The 17444-nt window shown below is 38.9% G+C and overlaps 1 pseudogene; it reads left to right on the top strand.

Annotated features, from left to right (window-relative positions):
* On the top strand, nucleotides 1-1280 carry LOC138144379 (cytosolic Fe-S cluster assembly factor NUBP2 pseudogene; annotated as a pseudogene).
* The last annotated feature ends 16164 nt before the right edge of the window (nucleotides 1281-17444 follow it).

Below are 17444 nucleotides of genomic sequence, written 5' to 3'. Positions count from 1 at the left end.
AGCAGGACCAAGCAACCATTAAGAGGTTTTGCTTTTTGCTCTTTTGACCTGCTTGGATCTGGATCGCAGCATTGGGTGGTGGTCCTGGGGTATGTAACTAGTGAGTCAGAGTGTGTGGGAGCTGTAGAGAGGGCACCCCCTTAATAGCTCTGGCAGCTGCAAAAACCCCAGAGATTTGGGACTAGCTCTCTCCATTTTGGAAGCAGAATTCTACCATGGCAAAGACCTCAAAAGTCAAGTAATTGGTTGCCAATATGAGCAAGCAATGGAAGCACAAACAGAAGATAGAATCCTTTTTGGGGGGCAAAAGGGATCAAGGCATGAATTGGGAGGAAGACAGCAAAGTCAGAACTCCTGCATCAAAAGTCTTCAAGAAAAATATGAACTGGGTGTGTACACAGATGGAGGCAGAAGTTGTGACGTGAGGCAGCACCCGGCAGATTGGAGGCTGCACAGGAGACAGGAAATCTGACTGGCATCAGACAGATCATCTTGGTCCTTTCTAGAAAAGGAGGGGTAGGGAAAAGCATCATTTCTACAGAACTGGCCCTGCCCCTCCGGCACTCTGGCAAGAAGGTTGGGATTCTGGATGTGGATCTCTGCAGTCCCAACATTCCCCCAAATGCTAAAAGTACAAGATAAAGCTGTGAACCAGTGTGACAATGGCTGGGTGCCTGTGTTTGTGAACCAAGAGGGTTTCCTACTGGAGAAATCAGATGAGGCCCCAATGTGGAGAGGCCCCAAGAAAAATGCATTAATGAAACAGTTTGTCTCTGATGTGGCCTGGGGTGACCTGGACTATCTCGTTGTGGATACACCACCAGGGACCTCTGATGAGCACATTTCTGCTTTGGAAGCCATTTGCCCTTATAAGCCTCTGGGAGCTATTTTGGTTACTACACCCCAGGCAATATCTGTGGGTGATGTCAGGAGAGAGGTCACCTTTTGCAAGAAGACAGGGTTGCAAGTGATTGGAATTATGGAGAATATGAGTGGTTTCATCTGTTCACATTGTTCAGAGTGCACTAATCTTTTCTCTAAGGGAGGTGGAGAAGAACTGGCCAGACATGCAAAAGTCCCCTTCTTAGGCTGTGTGCCCTTGCATCCTCAGCTGACAAAGAGTTTAGAGGAAGGCCAAGACTTCATCCAGGATTTCCCGAAGCCGTGCTTTTCCTGAATTCATTTCTATCACTCAGCAGATCTTGGATGGGACGTTGGCTCAGACCTCCTAACGAAGGCATCTCAGGCTCTTGCCTACTGTGATTGCTTTTTTGTTGCTTTTGTATACAGCTCTTTGTATAAAAGACTTGTAATCAGAAGAATGTCACAGAGAAAAGGCCTCTAAAGAAACTTCCTGGATCATTCAGAAGCCCTCAGTGCAGAGGAGCCAGTGTCATTTCTGCAATTTCACTGCTATTAAAGTTGACTTCCCAAAGACCAGGTAGCTGTTGTCTCTGGGGCATTGGCTTTGTTTTTTTTTTTTACCACTTGTAGCAGCATGTTGAGCTCAGGCATACTTCCACTCAAAGTAGGCTTATGTGGATCCACAATGGCTAATGGTACTGAGTTTTTAGCTGCTTCTTACCATGCTGACTTAAGCCAAGATGTGGCAAACTGTAGAGACATCCCAACATAATGACATTGGCATTTCCCTCTCTACCTCTGGTACTAAGACTATTGAGTACACTATGGACATCTTTCCTTCGCTCCGGATGCAGAGTTCTTACTACTAAGTGCCGTAGTTGGAGTATTAGTACCATCTGGCCATTAAGTCCATATGATAACTTGGAAACATAATCTGAAGGAATGTATCTCTAGCTCCACCATACCATAACTTTAATATCACTGCTTAAGATTCCCTCATTATTAAACATGCCTCAGAAATGCTTTGTAACTTTAAAGAAGCCCACAATTAAAGAAATTCCCTGTGGTTTAAAAAAAAAAGAAAAATATGAATTGGTTATAGGCCATGGAGGAGCTCAAGAAGGATTTTGAAAATCAAGTAAGAGAAGTGGAGGAAAAATTGGGAAGAGAAATGAGAATGATGCAAGAAAATCATGAAAAGCAAGTCTCCTGCTAAAGGAGACCCAAAAATACATTGAAGAAAATAACACCTTAACAAATAGACTAACTCAAATGGCAAAAAAGGCCCAAAAAGCCAATGAGGAGAAGAATGCTTTTTTTTTAAGCAATTGGGGTTAAGTAACTTGTTCAAGGCTACATGGCCAGTTATTTCTGGGTGTGGTGCTAAGTATCAGAGCCCAGATTTGATCCCAAGGTCATCCCGACACTGGGGCCAGTGCTCTTACTCACTGAGCCACCTGGCCACCCCTAAGCAACTGGAGTTAAGCAACTTGCTCAAGGTTACATGGCCAGGTGTTTCTGGGTGGGTGCTAAGTGTCTGAGCCCGGATTTGATTCCCCAGGTGATCCTGACACTGGGGCCAGTGCTCTTACTCGCTGTGCTACCTGGCTGCCCCTGAGAAGAATGCTTTAAAAAGCTGAATTGACCAGATGGAAAAGGAATTTAAAAAACTCACTGAAGAGAATAATTCCTTCAAAATTAGATTGAAGCAATTGGAAGCTAATGACTTTATAAGAAATCAAGATACTATAAAACAGATCCAAACAAAGGAAAAAATAGAAGGCAACGTGAAATATCTCATTGGAAAAACCACTGACCAAGGAAATAGATCCAGGAGAGATAATTTGAAAATTATTGTTCTACCTGAAAGCCATGATCAAAAAAAGAGTCTACATACCATCTTTCAAGAAGTTATCAAGCAAAATTGTCCTGATATTCTAGAACCAGAGGGCAAAATAGAAATTGAAAGAATTCACCAATCCCCTCTTGAAAAAGATCCCCAAAAGAAAACTCCTAGGAATATTATAGCCTACTTCCAGAATTCCCAGGTTAAGGAGAAAATACTGCAAGCAATCAGGAAGAAGCAATTTAACTACTGTGGAAACACAATCAGGATAACAGAAGACTTAGCAGCTTCTATATTAAGGGATCAAAAGGCTTAGAATATGATATTCTGGAGGTCAAAGGAGCTAGGATTAAAACCAAGAATCACTTACCCATCAAAACTGTGTATAATGCTACAGGGAAAAATATCATCATTCAATGAAATAGAGGACCTGGGGGTGGCTAGGTGGTGCAGTGAACAAAGCACCAGCCCTGGAGTCAGGAGGACCTGAGTTCAAATCTGGTCTCAAACACAAAAAAACTAGTCGTGTGACCTTGGGCAAGTCACCCAATTGCCCTCCAAAAAGCAGCAAAAAAAAAAAAAAAGAAAAGAAAAAAAATAAAAAACCTGAGCTGAACAGAAAATTTTACTTTCAAATATAAGAAGCAAGAGAAGCATGAGAAGGTAAACAGGAAAAAGAAATCATAAGGAACTTATTAAGGTTGAACTATTTATATTCCTACATTGAAAAACGATAATTGTAACTCATAAGATTGTTCTCAGTATGAGGATAACTGAAGGGAATGTATATGTCTATATATGTATACATACATATATATGTATGTATAGGAGGATATATGTGTTTATAAATATATATGTGATGTGGGCATCTGTTTGTTCAAGTATACATAGACAGAGAGCATAGGATGATTTGAATATGAAGGGATGATATCTAAAAAATAAAATTAAGAGGTGAGAGAGGAATTTATTGGAAGAAGAAGAAAGGGAAAGATAGATTAGGGTAAATTATCTCATATAAAAGAGGCAAGAGAACACTGTTACAATGGAGGGGAAGAGCAGGAAGGTGAAAGGGAATGGGACAACCTGATTCTCATTGAATTTTTCCTAAAGAGGGAATAACACACACACTCAATTGAGTATCTTACCCTACAGGAAAATAGGGGGGTAGGGGATAAGAGGGATGAGGATAGAAGGGAGGATAGATTGGGGGAGAGGGTAGTTAGAAGCAAACACTTTTGGAAAGGGATAGAGTCAAAGGAGAAAATAGAATAAGTGGGGGGTGGGATAGGATGGAGGGAAATATAGTTAGTCTTCCACCATATAACTACTATGGAAATGATTTGGGTAACTACACATGAATTACATATTGAATTGCTTATCTTCCCAGTGGGGGTGGGTGAGGAGGGAAGAAGGGGGAAAAAATCTGGAACTCAAAGTTTTAAAAACAAATGTTTAAAAATTGTTTTTTTACATGTAACTGGGAAAAAAGATATACAGGTACTGGGGTATAGAAACCCATCTTGCCCTACTAGAAAGTTAGGAAGGTGAAGGGGGAGGATATAAGAGAGAGCAGATTGGGGGAAGGGGTATTCAGTAGGCTTGCTATTTTGGGGTGAGGGTAGGAGAAAGACAGGTAGAGAAAAAATTGTAACTCAAAATCTTGTGGAAATGAATGTTGAAAACTAAAAATAAATAAACTTAAAGAAATGGATATACAGGGGCATTAAGGAGGTATGGTGAATAGAGCAGTAGTCCTGGAGTCAGGAAGGACCTAAGTTCAAATCCAGCCTCAGACACTTGACACACTTACCAGCTATGTGACCTTTGGTGAATCACTTAACCCAAATTGCCTTGCCTTTTCCCCTCCAAAAAAAATATGGATATACAAGGTTAAAAATTCTAAGTAACAGTATATCTTTAAATAAATTATGAAAGAGGGCATAGGAACTATAAACCATTTTGCAGCAAAGTTTAGGTGGCACTAACACGTTAAGTATGTGGTCTCACTATACCACTGATACCTGATTCAGAAACTGCTTCCACTTTAGTAACTAATTATTTCCAGAAAATCATTTTCATTTTTCATGATCTCCTGCGGTATTCATCATGTAAAGCACTCCCTGAATTTCTTCAAGAATGAGTTCACGATATATAGGCATGAGGCTTTCATGTAGTCTATTAACTTTTGGTCTCTTTTGTTTATGTTATGGATCCCCTGTGTCCTTTTCCAATGCATTATTCTTATGGAAAGCAAGGTGAAAGAAAGTTCATTCTTGTGTGGTTAGGACACTAGTGACATTGATGAAACCTCACTTAATTGAGCCAAGAGTCATATCCGGGTAAATTTTAAATATTATTACTTATTTCAAATTAAAATATTTTACTTTGGTATGAATTTGATGTAAATAAATTGCTGACATTTGTTGATCTTACCCACAATAAAGGGTAAGTAGAAAGGAAAATAAAAAAAAACTAGATACACCTGAAAAAAATAAACCCTGAAAATATAAAATTGTTTCAAACACTATAGCCTGGTTTTAGAAAACAAAGTGTGACTTCAGTGAAGAATGACATGCATCTTCAAACTGCAGCTTTGTTCCTCTGTAGATTATTTGCCTACAGAAAATTGGATAGAATATTGATACCGCTAAGGGCAGCTGAAATGAATTGTAATGGGCTGTACTTAAGGTATCAACACCCTCATATAATTACTCATCTGTGTGGGGACAGGGCATTATATGAACAATAAAGTTAAGAACATGACACTAGCAACTCAAATTGTTCAGGATGTCTGAAGAAAGAATAACTCATTCATACTCCACTGGCTGATGTCTATTCAGCACAACTCCCTGTGCTTTAGATCCCATGAAGTTGTAATGGTAGCTGAATCCATGAGGAAAAAGAAAGAAAAAGATGAAAAAGAATCTGTGCCTGGGTGCTTTCATGACATTACATAAAAATTATATCTACTTAAAACATAATCTCAGATTCCCTCTTTTCTCTCACTCTCCCCTTCTCTCTCCTCTTTTCTTCTCCTTTACTCTTCTCTTCTAACCTCTCCTCTCCTTTCTCTTTCTTCTCTCCTTTCCTTTCATCTTCTTCTCCCCTCTTCTTCTCTCTTCCCCTCTCCCCTCTTTTTCTCTTCCCTCTTTTCCCCTCCTTCCTCCTCCTCTATACTCTTCCCCTATCTTTTCCTCTCCTCTCTCTGTACCACTATATTGAGACACAGGGTTAATCCAGAGAAACAGTTATTAAGTACTCACTATTTGTCAGGTACTATGTTACAGTGGAGGAGAAAGCACATTTTGGGTTTCCTCTTTGCCTTTTTCCTTGTGTCTCTTGAAGAAACAATTACATCTTACAACAGAAACACACGGCAGCCTCCATTGGAGTAGAGTCCAATTTCTGCTTTGCTATTTGCTGCTTGTCATTTATTCTCAAAGAGGTCCATGACATCAGGGAGGTGATGCCATGACATGCAAGTGCATTGGTTTAAGTGAGGCAGGCTGTGTAAAGTCACCAGCCTCACTTTTTCCTCCAGAGCCATCTGAATCCAGTGGCCAGATATAGATCAGGACAACTAGAGGTGGTCCAGGATGCAGTGGAGACCTTGGTCTTTTGAAGCTAAGGTTTTTTAACAGGTCTTAGTTTGACTGAGGCAACACCCATTCAGTGATTAATGCTTAATAAGAAATGAGGCAGAGAATAGTCTCTTATAAAAAAAAATCCACCTGGGTAGGGAACATCCTCAGGGTTTCTGGCCAAAACAACAACACCACCACACAAAAAAATTGCTATTTATATACATTCTAAGCCAGTGAGGGCCCAAACAACTACCAAGTAGGGCTTGACTTACTGTTGGCCAATCTATGAGAGCCACAGTGATTTGGGTTAAGGCTATTCTTTAAGAAAGAAAAAAAGTGCCAGGGATTAAAATTTACATTTCCTTTGGCAGAGCTTGAAGGAAGGAAAGAAGAAAGAAAGAATGGTGTGTTGCCCAACTGACCAGTTCCAGTTTGGTTCCCAGTGAGAAACTCCTTTTCTACACACAAAGATTGTTGTTTGTCATTTGTCCTTTGTCCTTTTTCTTTTTTTTGCCTTTTGTTCTTGAAGAGGACCATGACATCAGGGAGGTGATGCCAGGATAAGCAAAGGAGTCCAATTGCAGAGTTGAGATGAGTCCATGAAAAGTTGAGAAAATGATTCCCAGATCTGGGATCCTGCTCAAGAGATGTCCTACTGGCCCAACTCTGTGGTTTCTAGTTCTTTATGAAAGTGCATAGTAGTTTCTTAGGCTACGATGTCAGTCCAAAGCTGGAGAAAGCAGAAACCACAACTAAGCTTCAGAACCACACATTTAGCCCTGGATCAAGCCCAGGGGCCTCAAAAGATAACATTGTCCAGCAGAGACACTGCTCCCTATGAGGAAGATAACTATGTACAGAATTAATTTGATATATGAGGTAAGGAAGAATGAAAATTTCTAGATAGTGCCAAAATTATGAATCTGAAATACTAGCAGGATGGTGGTGTCTGCAACAGAAATCAGGAAGTTTGGAAGAGGGAAAGGCTTAGGGGGAAAGATGATGAGCTTATTTTTTGACATGCTCAGTTTAAGATTTCTCCAGGACATCCCAGTTTGAAATATCCAACAGAAAATTTGTGATACAGAACTGAAGCTCAGGGGAGACTGGGGACTAGATACATAGATACATAGATCTATGAGTCATCTATAGAGATGATTGTTTAAAATGCAGGAGCTGGTGAGGTCACCAGTACAGAGTATAAAGGGAAAAGAGAAGAGGGTCTAGGACAGAATTTTAGAGAACTTTTACAGTTCTCCATTGGGGCATGAAATGGATTATGACCTAACAAAAGGGACTGAGAAGCTATATTTAGGCAGATCGCTGTTGTTTGTTGCTCTTGTTCATCTTTTGTTTTTGAAGAGGACCATTAACATCAAGAGGGTGATGTCTTGCCTTGAAAGTGAATTGGATTTAAGTGAGGCAGGACTGTGCAAACTCATCAGCCTCACTCTCTCCTTCGGGGTTACTAAAGTCCAGTGACAAGACATAGGTCAAGACTTCTTGTAATGGTCCCAGATGCAGTGGGAGACCTTGGCCTTTTTAAGCTAATATCTTTCCCAGGTCTCAGTTTGTCTGAGGTAAAGCCCATTCAATAATTTAAGGCTAGGTAAGAATTGAAGCAAAAGAAGGCCAATTTGCCTTCATAAAAAAAGCAATCTGGGAGGGGAGAGAAGAAAAATCAGAAAAGAGTAGTGTCATGAAAACCTATGTAGGAAAAGTGTCAACATTGTCAAAAGTAGCAGATAGGTCAAATATAATTAAGATTGAAAAAAATAAGCCATCAGATTAAGCCCTCAATTAGGAGATCATTGGAATGAATAGTTTCTGATAATTGATTAGATTGCAAAGTGTTGAGGAATGATTAAGAAGATGACTGGAGTTGGTCTGAGAAGAGGAAGAGAAAGTTTAGTAAAGGTAGGCCTGTTTGAAGACAGTAGAGCAGGAGCCCACTGATAAGAGAAAAGTTGGAGATATGTAGAGAGATGGAGAAGCAAACATGGAGCCAATAAAAAGGAAGGAAAGAAGGAAGGAAAAGAGGGAGGGAAGGAAGGAGGAATGGAGGGATGGGGAGAGAGAAAGAAGAACAGAGAACATAAAAGCCACAGGGGATTTGTACTATCAGAACTCAAACTATACGACAAAGAAGAAATCATCAAAACTATTTGGTACTGGTTAAAAAATAGAAAAGTAGGTTAGTATAACAGATTAGATATTATATACATGTACATAGATACATTCATACATATATGTATATGTGTATGTATATATATAGAGAGAGAGAGAGAAAGAAAGAAAGAAAGAAAGAAAGAAAGAAAGAAAGAAAGAAAGAAAGAAAGAAAGAAAGAAAGAAAGAAAGAAAGAAAGAAAGAAAGAAAGAAAGAAAGGAAGGAAGGAAGGAAGGAAGAAAACAGAAGACCTTATCTACTGGGAAAAGCATTCATCATTTGACAAAAACTATTAGGAAGGAAAGAAGTCTGGCAGAAATTAAGCTTAAACCAAAATCTCACACCAAACAATAATTCCAAATGGATATATTAATGTATGAAGACAGAAGAGCAATTTACCATCATGCTACCATCTCATGTCTAGTCTCCAGCCTCCAGTGAGAATGGGAAAAGGAAAGGAGAGTGCCTTTACCATCACATTCCATGTGCCTCCTGCCTAATCTACAGCCTTCCTCGGAAGAAAAGAATCATTCCAGACACCTAATGGTGTGGTGAGGAGAGAGGACATCATCATAATCATTCAATTTCAGTCACTCATGTCTCCCATCTTTTCTTTAGTCACCTATGGGAAGAGAAGTGGCATTCTATGAAACAAGTTTCCCACCTGAGGTGAAGGGAGAGGGTGCCATCCCGTCAACTTTCTAGCCTAGGAGGAGATACCCATCATTCCTTAAACTCTAATTTCTTCCTCCCTTACTTGAATTGTCCAAGATTCTGGAAGGATCTACTCTGAAGTCATAAAGCCTATTGATCTTGAAATTCTTTTAAATTTTTCCCTTAATGATCAACAAGCTCACCTCTGGTTATTTATCCTACTCCAATGAATCTGAACCCCTAGATATCATCATTCGGCCTTGTTCTCCATCTCCTACTGCCCAATCTTTCATTTTCATTGCCTTCAACCTACACTCCCAAATCCACCCATTGTCCCACTTTAAGGTGACCCACTGCTTTCACTATACCTTCTGGCATGTCTGCTCCATAAAGAATTTTGCTTTCATCTTGAATCTTTTTCCTTTTGGCTCCTTCACTTTTCTGATTCTCAGTGAGAGTCTGACTCTCACTGGTTCCCTCCTGAGGATGTAGCCTCACTGGAAGCCTTTTCCATTGCTAGCTGCACTTTCGTTCATTCTTCCCAGCTCATAGGTTGAGGCGGGGGAGTTGGAATACTTCTTGATCCCCACTGACGTTTCTAGATTCTCTCCCTATTTCCATCATTCAGTAATCTCTATTCCTTTGGGCTTCATGAAATCTATATCTACCTCACAATTAAAATCCTAGTAATTGTTGTCTGTATATCTCCAAGACACTCCTCTTCCTTCCTTAATGAATTCAGTTCCTTGCTTATAATCTTTCTCTCCTCTTCAACTCCTGCCCTCATATTTTCAATTTACATGTTAATACTACCTCAAAAACCTTAACACCTTAATTTTCAACTTACTCAATTCTCATGATCTACTCCTCCAGCTTACCTCAGTCACACACAAAGATGGTCATACCTTTTATCTTGACATCACCCACAAATGTACCATTTCCATGTTCATGAACTCTGAAATTCCCTAATTTGATCACAATCTATTGTCATTTTTCCTTTCCCGTTGTTTTTCACTACCAAATCCTGTTCTTCATTTACATCAAGATCTCCAATCCTCCCAAGTTATCACTTCTATCCTAAGGAAGGGAATATCCATTTATATAATATCTACTAATCGCTTTACATATAACACCTCATTTGAGTCTCACAACAATCCTGAAAGATAGGTGCTGTTATTATCCTAGTTTCACAGTTGAGAAAATTGGGCAAATAGGTTAAATGACTTTCCAAGGGTCACTCAGCTAATAAATTTCGGAGGCTCCATTTTAACTCAGCTCTTCCTCAATCAGCACCCAGTATTCTATCCATTGTGCCTCTTAGCTGCTTCAGTACTAGCCACCCCCTTATCCTCTACTCATCTTGACTTTCTGGTGCACTAGTTCAACTCATGGTCTTCTTCTTGAGTCCCTTTCCCCCTTATCATGTCACCACTGTGCCCCACCAGGCCTCAACCTTGGAGCATTCCCACCACTTTGCTCCTCTGTGATACTTCTGAACAAAGGTAGAAAAGATCATGCAACCATGATGACTGGATCTGATATAGATGTATGTCATATAATCTCAACGGTTGCTAGGCAATCCTTTTACACCTTTCTTTGTAGCTTACTAACTACCCCACTCTCCACAGTGGCTTTTCCAACCTTAATCATCCCTCCTCAAACCCACCTCCTCAGCTAAGAACCTTGCCTCATATTTTAATTTAAAAAATTGAAGCCATTCACTCAGAGTTCCCTCTTCTTTCCTACTCGTCATCTCATGTCACTCAGGTGCCTTATTCTACTATCTTCTCCTTCACCCTTGTCTTACATATTAGGTAGCCTTTCTCCTTCCCAAAGACAACCCCTATACATTTCAATATGCCTTCTCTGGCAAATTGTCATCTCTATCATCCCCACTTTCTTACTTATCCTCAATTTCTCTTTGTCTACTGGATGCTTCCCCAATCCCTAAAACCATCCTCGTGTGTCCCTCATCCTTAGAAAAAAAAAACATCACTTGATCCATTCATCCCATCTAACTATCTTCTCTTATTTTGCCTCCCTTTTATGGTTAAAATCTTTGACAATGCCATGTGGAAGAGGTGTCTCCACTTTCCTTCTCACTACCTCTTTAACATGCTAGTCTGGCTCCCAACCTCATCGATGATTCAACTAGAAATGTTTTCTTTGAAGTTACCAGCGATTTCTAAATTGCCAAATCCAATAACCTTTTCCCAGTCCTCATCCTTCTTGACTTCTCTGCTCCTTTGAAACTGTTGATTCCCCTCTTTTATTTGATATTCTCTTCTCTCTAGGTTTTTAGGACATTACTCTCCCCTGGTTCTCCTCCTACCTATCCACTTCTCAGTCTCCTTTCCTGGATTTTCATCTGGGTCACAGCCACCAACCGAGGATGTCCCACTGAACTATTTCCTAGGTGAAACAATTTTACTTGGTGATCTTATCAGCTTCCATAGATTGAATTATTATCTTTAAGTTAATGATTCTTAAATCTATAGAGTTTACTCTGTATCATGAAGCCCCAACTTTAGTACCATCTAAGAGGTGTCTCCCTTGCTGCAAATGATCCCTTTGCTTGTTCCAGTGCCAAGGAATTAAAGAAGGTTGCTAAGGACTCCTGGAAAACAATGGAGCAGGGCAAAAACACCCCAGAATATAGAGCAAAAAGAGAAAAATGAGAGAGGTACAACTAAGAGAAAGATGAAAGAGAGAAAATCAGAAAAGTGAGAAAAAGCTTGTCAGTGAGAAGCAGTGTGTTCAGAACTCTGCAAAGAGAGGAGGGTCCATGTATACAAAAATAATTACAATATCTCTTTTTCTACTGACAAAGGACTAGAAATTAAGGGGTTTCCATCAATTTCCATCAAAATCAATGGCTGAATAAACAGGAATATATGCAATATTATTGCACTGCAGGAAATGAGAAAAGGGAAACTCAGGAAAACTTGTATGAACTGATAGAGTTTAAGTGAGCAGAACACAGAGAATAATTTATATGATAATTTCAACATTGTGAAGAAAAGCAACTAAAAACAAATTAAGATCAATGCAACTGCTGATGAAGCATGCTACTCACCTCCTGACAGTGAGGTCATGCGACATGCAGAATGAGACACATATATTCATACATGAGCAGTGTTTTTCTTGATTATACAGAATTGATGCAAGGGTTTTGTTTTTGATCCTTTCCATTTTTTTCAGGGAGCATTGGGTGGGGAAAAGAATATGAAGAAGGAGGTTACCAAAATAGAAAAATATACATGTATATTTATACACATATATACATATAATGATTGAGGCATTCTAAGTACACAGAAAATAATAGGAGAAAGGTCATTAAGAAACATAAGTAAGGCAGAAAGCTTTGAAAAAAAGATGTTGAATAATTTGAATATTTGGAGAGAGAAGCAAATTGTGCATGGTCTTTAGTTGCAAATACAATCTTTTTTTTCTGTTCTGTTTTGTACATGGAAATATTGATCTTATCTGATACATTTTGAGCTCAGAATAAAAACAGCAAAATAACAAAACAAGAGAAGAGCACTCCAAAAATGTTAGTTTCTGGACTTGTGTGTGAATACAACCCTTTGAAAACTGGTTAAAGATAATGGGAATGTTTATCCTAGAGAAAAGAAGACTTATTGTTGACATGATAGCAATCTTCAAGTATTTGGAAAGCTCTCACACAGAAGCTTGATAACACTTGTTATTTTTGCTTTCAGGATAATAACTAGGAAGAATGAATGAAAGTTGCAAAGAGAAAACCATCAGTTTGATGCAAAAACAAAACAAAGCAAAAAAAAAAAAAAACCTTTTCAAAATGAAAGCCATCCCAAAATGGAATGGGCTGGCTTGAGAGTAGTGGGTTCCCTGTCACTGAAATTCTACCAGGAAGCACAACACAGATAGAAGGGAATCCCTGCTGGTTGCACATTGACTTAGAAAATAACAAATTCATATTGTGTTGCATTGTATTTATATTTTAAAAAACATTTCCCAATTACATTTTAATCTTTTTTTGCCAGAACTTGGAAGTTGGTTGCCACCTAGAAGATAACTGGATAGAAATATTGTAAAGGGAACCAAAAAAAAATCTCATTTTTATGCATAAATTTTATTTCTAAATCACTATCATTTGTAAAACACTAGCCACATCTAGAGAAAGAACTATGGAGTCTGAATGCAGATTGAAACATACTATTTTCACTCTCTTTTTTTCTTTCTTGTGGTTTTTCCCTTTGGTTCTAATTCTGGTTTACAACATGAATAATGCGGAAATATGTTTAATAGGATGGTACACGTGTAGTCTATATTAGATTGCACGCTGTCTTGGGAAGGGAAGAGTGGAGGGAGAGGGAGAAAATTTAGAACTCAATCTTATAGAAGTGAATATTGAAAACAAAAACAATTAAAAAATTTAAAAATCACCGTCATTTCCAAATACATCCCCCTCTAGCCCTATTCATCAAGCCATTAATTAAAAATTATAAGAAATGATTGGGGAATACAGGTAATTAATTACTATAACTGTGATTTCATTGATATAAGGAGAGTTACTGTAAATGGCACAGTTTTAGCATCACTCATCATGTGGGACCAGATTGTTCAGATAGAAGAATCCTCTATTCCTTCTAAAGAAGGAAAAAGGATTTCTTCTCTTTGTTTTCCTCTGTACTTGATCATTCCTTTAGGGATTTTTCATTGCCTGATTTTTTTTCCCCTGTCTTTTTGTTTTTCATTTACCTGCACTATTTCTCTTCCAGTGCTGCGTGTGCCAGGCATCTCATACACCCAAGGGGAGAGATGTTAGGGCTGTACTAAGGTCATTTAAGTAATAGAAGATCCTCTGGGACAGAGGATCATGTAACCCATAACACTACCACTGACAGCTGAAATAGATTAAAATGTAATTAGGAAATATTTAACAGAACAAATAAAAATACAATAAAACTTCGATGACCTTATGTTTTAGTTCCATATGCAGCCTGCAAGGGATCATTTTATATGGTTTAATAGCCTTCTTTCCTATTTGAGTGCAACACCATTTCTCTAGAAGACCTCTAGGATCTTGGAACCAAGGGGAGGTGGGAAGGGGAATATAGTGAAACACCCACTAAGGTCCCTGAAATGTAGGCTAAGCTATATTTTTCCTTAAAGGACAATGAAAATAGTCTGTCACTTAATCGTCCTGGAGGACCGCTGAGTTCCTGGGAGTCTAAGTACAAAAAGTTGAGCATACAAGGAGTCAAGCGTTCCTTGACATCATCAAGAAATTCTGCCCCAATAGATAGATAGGCCCCAGGATGTTGACAGAAGGAAATAGTTGATCAGTTAGTCAAAAAATATTAAGTGCCCCAAGGGAAATAATATTGTAATATGTACTTGGGGAGACACAGTAATGATTAATAATAAACTCTCTGGTTTTGTAAGGCTCTATTGACCTCTGATTTCCATGATTTCCGGCATAGGAACATCTGAGAGACAAAAAGGGAAGGGCTCAGAAGGCATTTCCAAAGATGTAAATTTATGACTTTGTGACAGAAGATCCTGACTGCCTAAGTCTGCATATATCTTGAGACTTAGCTTAAGACTTCTAATCATTGGAGGTGGCTGGGTAGTACAGTGAATAGAGCACCAGCCCTGGAGTCAGGAGAACCTGAGTTCAAATTCAGCCTCAGACACTTCACATTAAAAACTAGCAATGTGACCTTGGGCAAGTCACTTAACCCCAATTGCCCTCCAAAAATCCAAAAAAAAAAAAGACTTCTAATCATTTATAGTACAATCTACTCCATGAGACACCTTTAAAAAACACATAAAAACAAAGAGACAAAATAATGCAGTGGAAAGCATGTTCAAATTCTGACGTTGCCACTTACTACTTGTATTGACTGAAGAAAGGTATTTGACCTCTCTAGGCCTCAGTTTCCTCATCTACAAAATGAAGTTTGGACTAGGTGTCCTTTTAGGTGCCTTAAGACTCTAAATATGCATTATGTCATTTTAAGGCCCTTTTCATGTGGAGCAATTTAGTGCTAGAAAGGGCATTAATGGTTCTTTTACATAAAGAAAAAGATTTAAATAAGCTGTTAATGGATATAAGGTACTGCTGCAGTTGTAGATGAACATTTTGATGCCTGAACAAAGTATAAAAGGAACTTTGTTTTTAATAAAACTGATAATATACATATATGAAGAAACTCAACTTTCATATGGGATTAGAACAGCAAATGAATTGTGGTATAAAAATAAAGTCTCAAATCATCTTGTAAAAAATGTAGGATGACGGTTCATTCACATATGAATAGTTACATGGTTTAAAGGGGCAGAGGAAAGATGTCTATTTTTTTCAAAGACTTGTAAAATGTATATACAAAAAACAACTTTAAGGATAGGAGATATATTGACCATGTTGAGAACTTAAGAAATTTAAGGCCTCATGATTTCTTAGTTTATTTCCACATAACAAAATCCTATAAATAAATATTTGGAAACTAAAGTAAGATTACTGTTTTCATAGGGGAAATTTGTGAGTTGTTACCTGTTAAGTGAAAGGTGAGTCACTGAGACAGAGGAGGCTCTAACCTAAGCCTTAATGTAGGTGTAGGAGATGTAAGACAGAGACTGAGGGTCAAGACTGAAGAACCTGAAAGAAGAGGAAACAAATAGCAGGGGGTTAAAAAAAAAACCCACATCTGTTAGACCTATGATTTTGAGGAGATCAGCTAGGAGGTGCAATGGATAGTGTGCTAGGCCTGGAGTCAGGAAGACTCATCTCCTTGGGTTCAAATTTGGCCTCAGACACTAACTGTGTGACCCTGGGGAAGTCACTTTAACTCTGCCTCGGTTTCCACATCTGTAAAAAGATCTGGAGAAGTAAATGGCAAACCACTCCAGTACCTTTGCCAAGAAAATCTGAAATGGGGTTACAAAGAGTCAGCCACAATTGTAAAGGGACTCAACAACATCAACAAAATCCCCATAATTGCTGATTTCTTAGAAAGAGGTTCAACCTCATTGAACAAGGGTTTTACTTTCAGACATTGCTCCTCAGCACCCCCTAGAGTTTAAGAGTGATGAATGAAGTCACTTAGAGGCTTCTGTTGCTCTTTGCTGCCCCCCTCTGGTTTGAGAGAGAAAAGCAGAAAGCGAGAGGCAGGTACTGTATCTGCTTTGTCCTCTAAGAAGAGGTGGGTAGGATAATGTGGTGCCTTGACTAGAGAGGCAATCCATACTGTCTGGACTATGCTATGGTTGGATAATGAAGCATCCCATTAAGTGAAGAGTTGGTCTGAATAGCCAGAGATAACCAGATTGATGTACTTCTCAGTTGTCTGACCTAAAGGCAACGACTATACAAATTAATAGGTAAATATCTTCTAAATACTCCCATTTAAAGGTGATTTTAAGTTCAAAGAGCTATTGGATGCTATTTTTGAATATAGAGTAGAAGAGGATTTGTCCAGCTGGAGATCAGTGAAAATCATTCACATAATAAACAGTTGAGAAGTTAGCAGAGATGCAGTTTTACGTGGTGGAGATGGTCATGAATTGACCAATGACATAAAAGCCTAAAGTCCAGAGTTGGAAGGCATCCTAAGCCTATCCATTTTCCCTCTTCGTGTGTTTTCTTGCCAGTGTGTGACCTATAAATGTGTGACTATTCTCTTCCATGGATACTGGGTACATTGGCTGGAGAATGTGACCTAGGTTTATGTGTGGATTGCGATTTTTTTTTTGTTTATTCATTTACTTGTTTAATATGAATAACTACAAATTTATTATTTCTTCTGCTTTATTGCTAGCTAAATGGTTACTTTAATATCTCGAAGTATCCTTCTTGGGAATGACTAATTTGTGTATGCAGAAATGCATTGGTTTGGGCTCCAGTGGAAGTAGTGAGTGGAAGCAGTATATTCCCATAAACATGATTATCCCTAGCACCTGAGAATGTTTAAATATAGTGGTGACACATCTCTATAACACTAGATCTGAGAATGGGAGAATGGGTGGAGTGAGTAAGCTGACCTAGAGAAAGAATTAGGTATCCATACATCAGGAGAAAAGGTATGAGGTTTGTATAGTGAAGATTACTTTGTTCTGCTCGGAGATCCAGAGAGACACAGGGCCAGACAGTCAAAGACTCCACAGGCATAGATGCCATTCTCTGTGACACAGAATAATATCCCTTGGCTCTTGATTCTGGAGGTGTAGTCAGCCCTGCAGAAGGAAGGGGAGTAAAGAGCTACCAGGATGGAAGCCTGAGCTCTGATAGGAAGCTGGATTCATAGGAATCTTGACTTTCAAGGGATGGCTACTGATATCCTC

This window comes from Petaurus breviceps, unplaced genomic scaffold (assembly GCF_028583685.1).
Source record: "Petaurus breviceps papuanus isolate PSGF00001 unplaced genomic scaffold, PetGlider_PUasm1.0 90700, whole genome shotgun sequence".
Lineage (NCBI taxonomy): Eukaryota > Metazoa > Chordata > Mammalia > Diprotodontia > Petauridae > Petaurus > Petaurus breviceps.
This window is presented reverse-complemented; position numbering and strand designations above follow the sequence as displayed.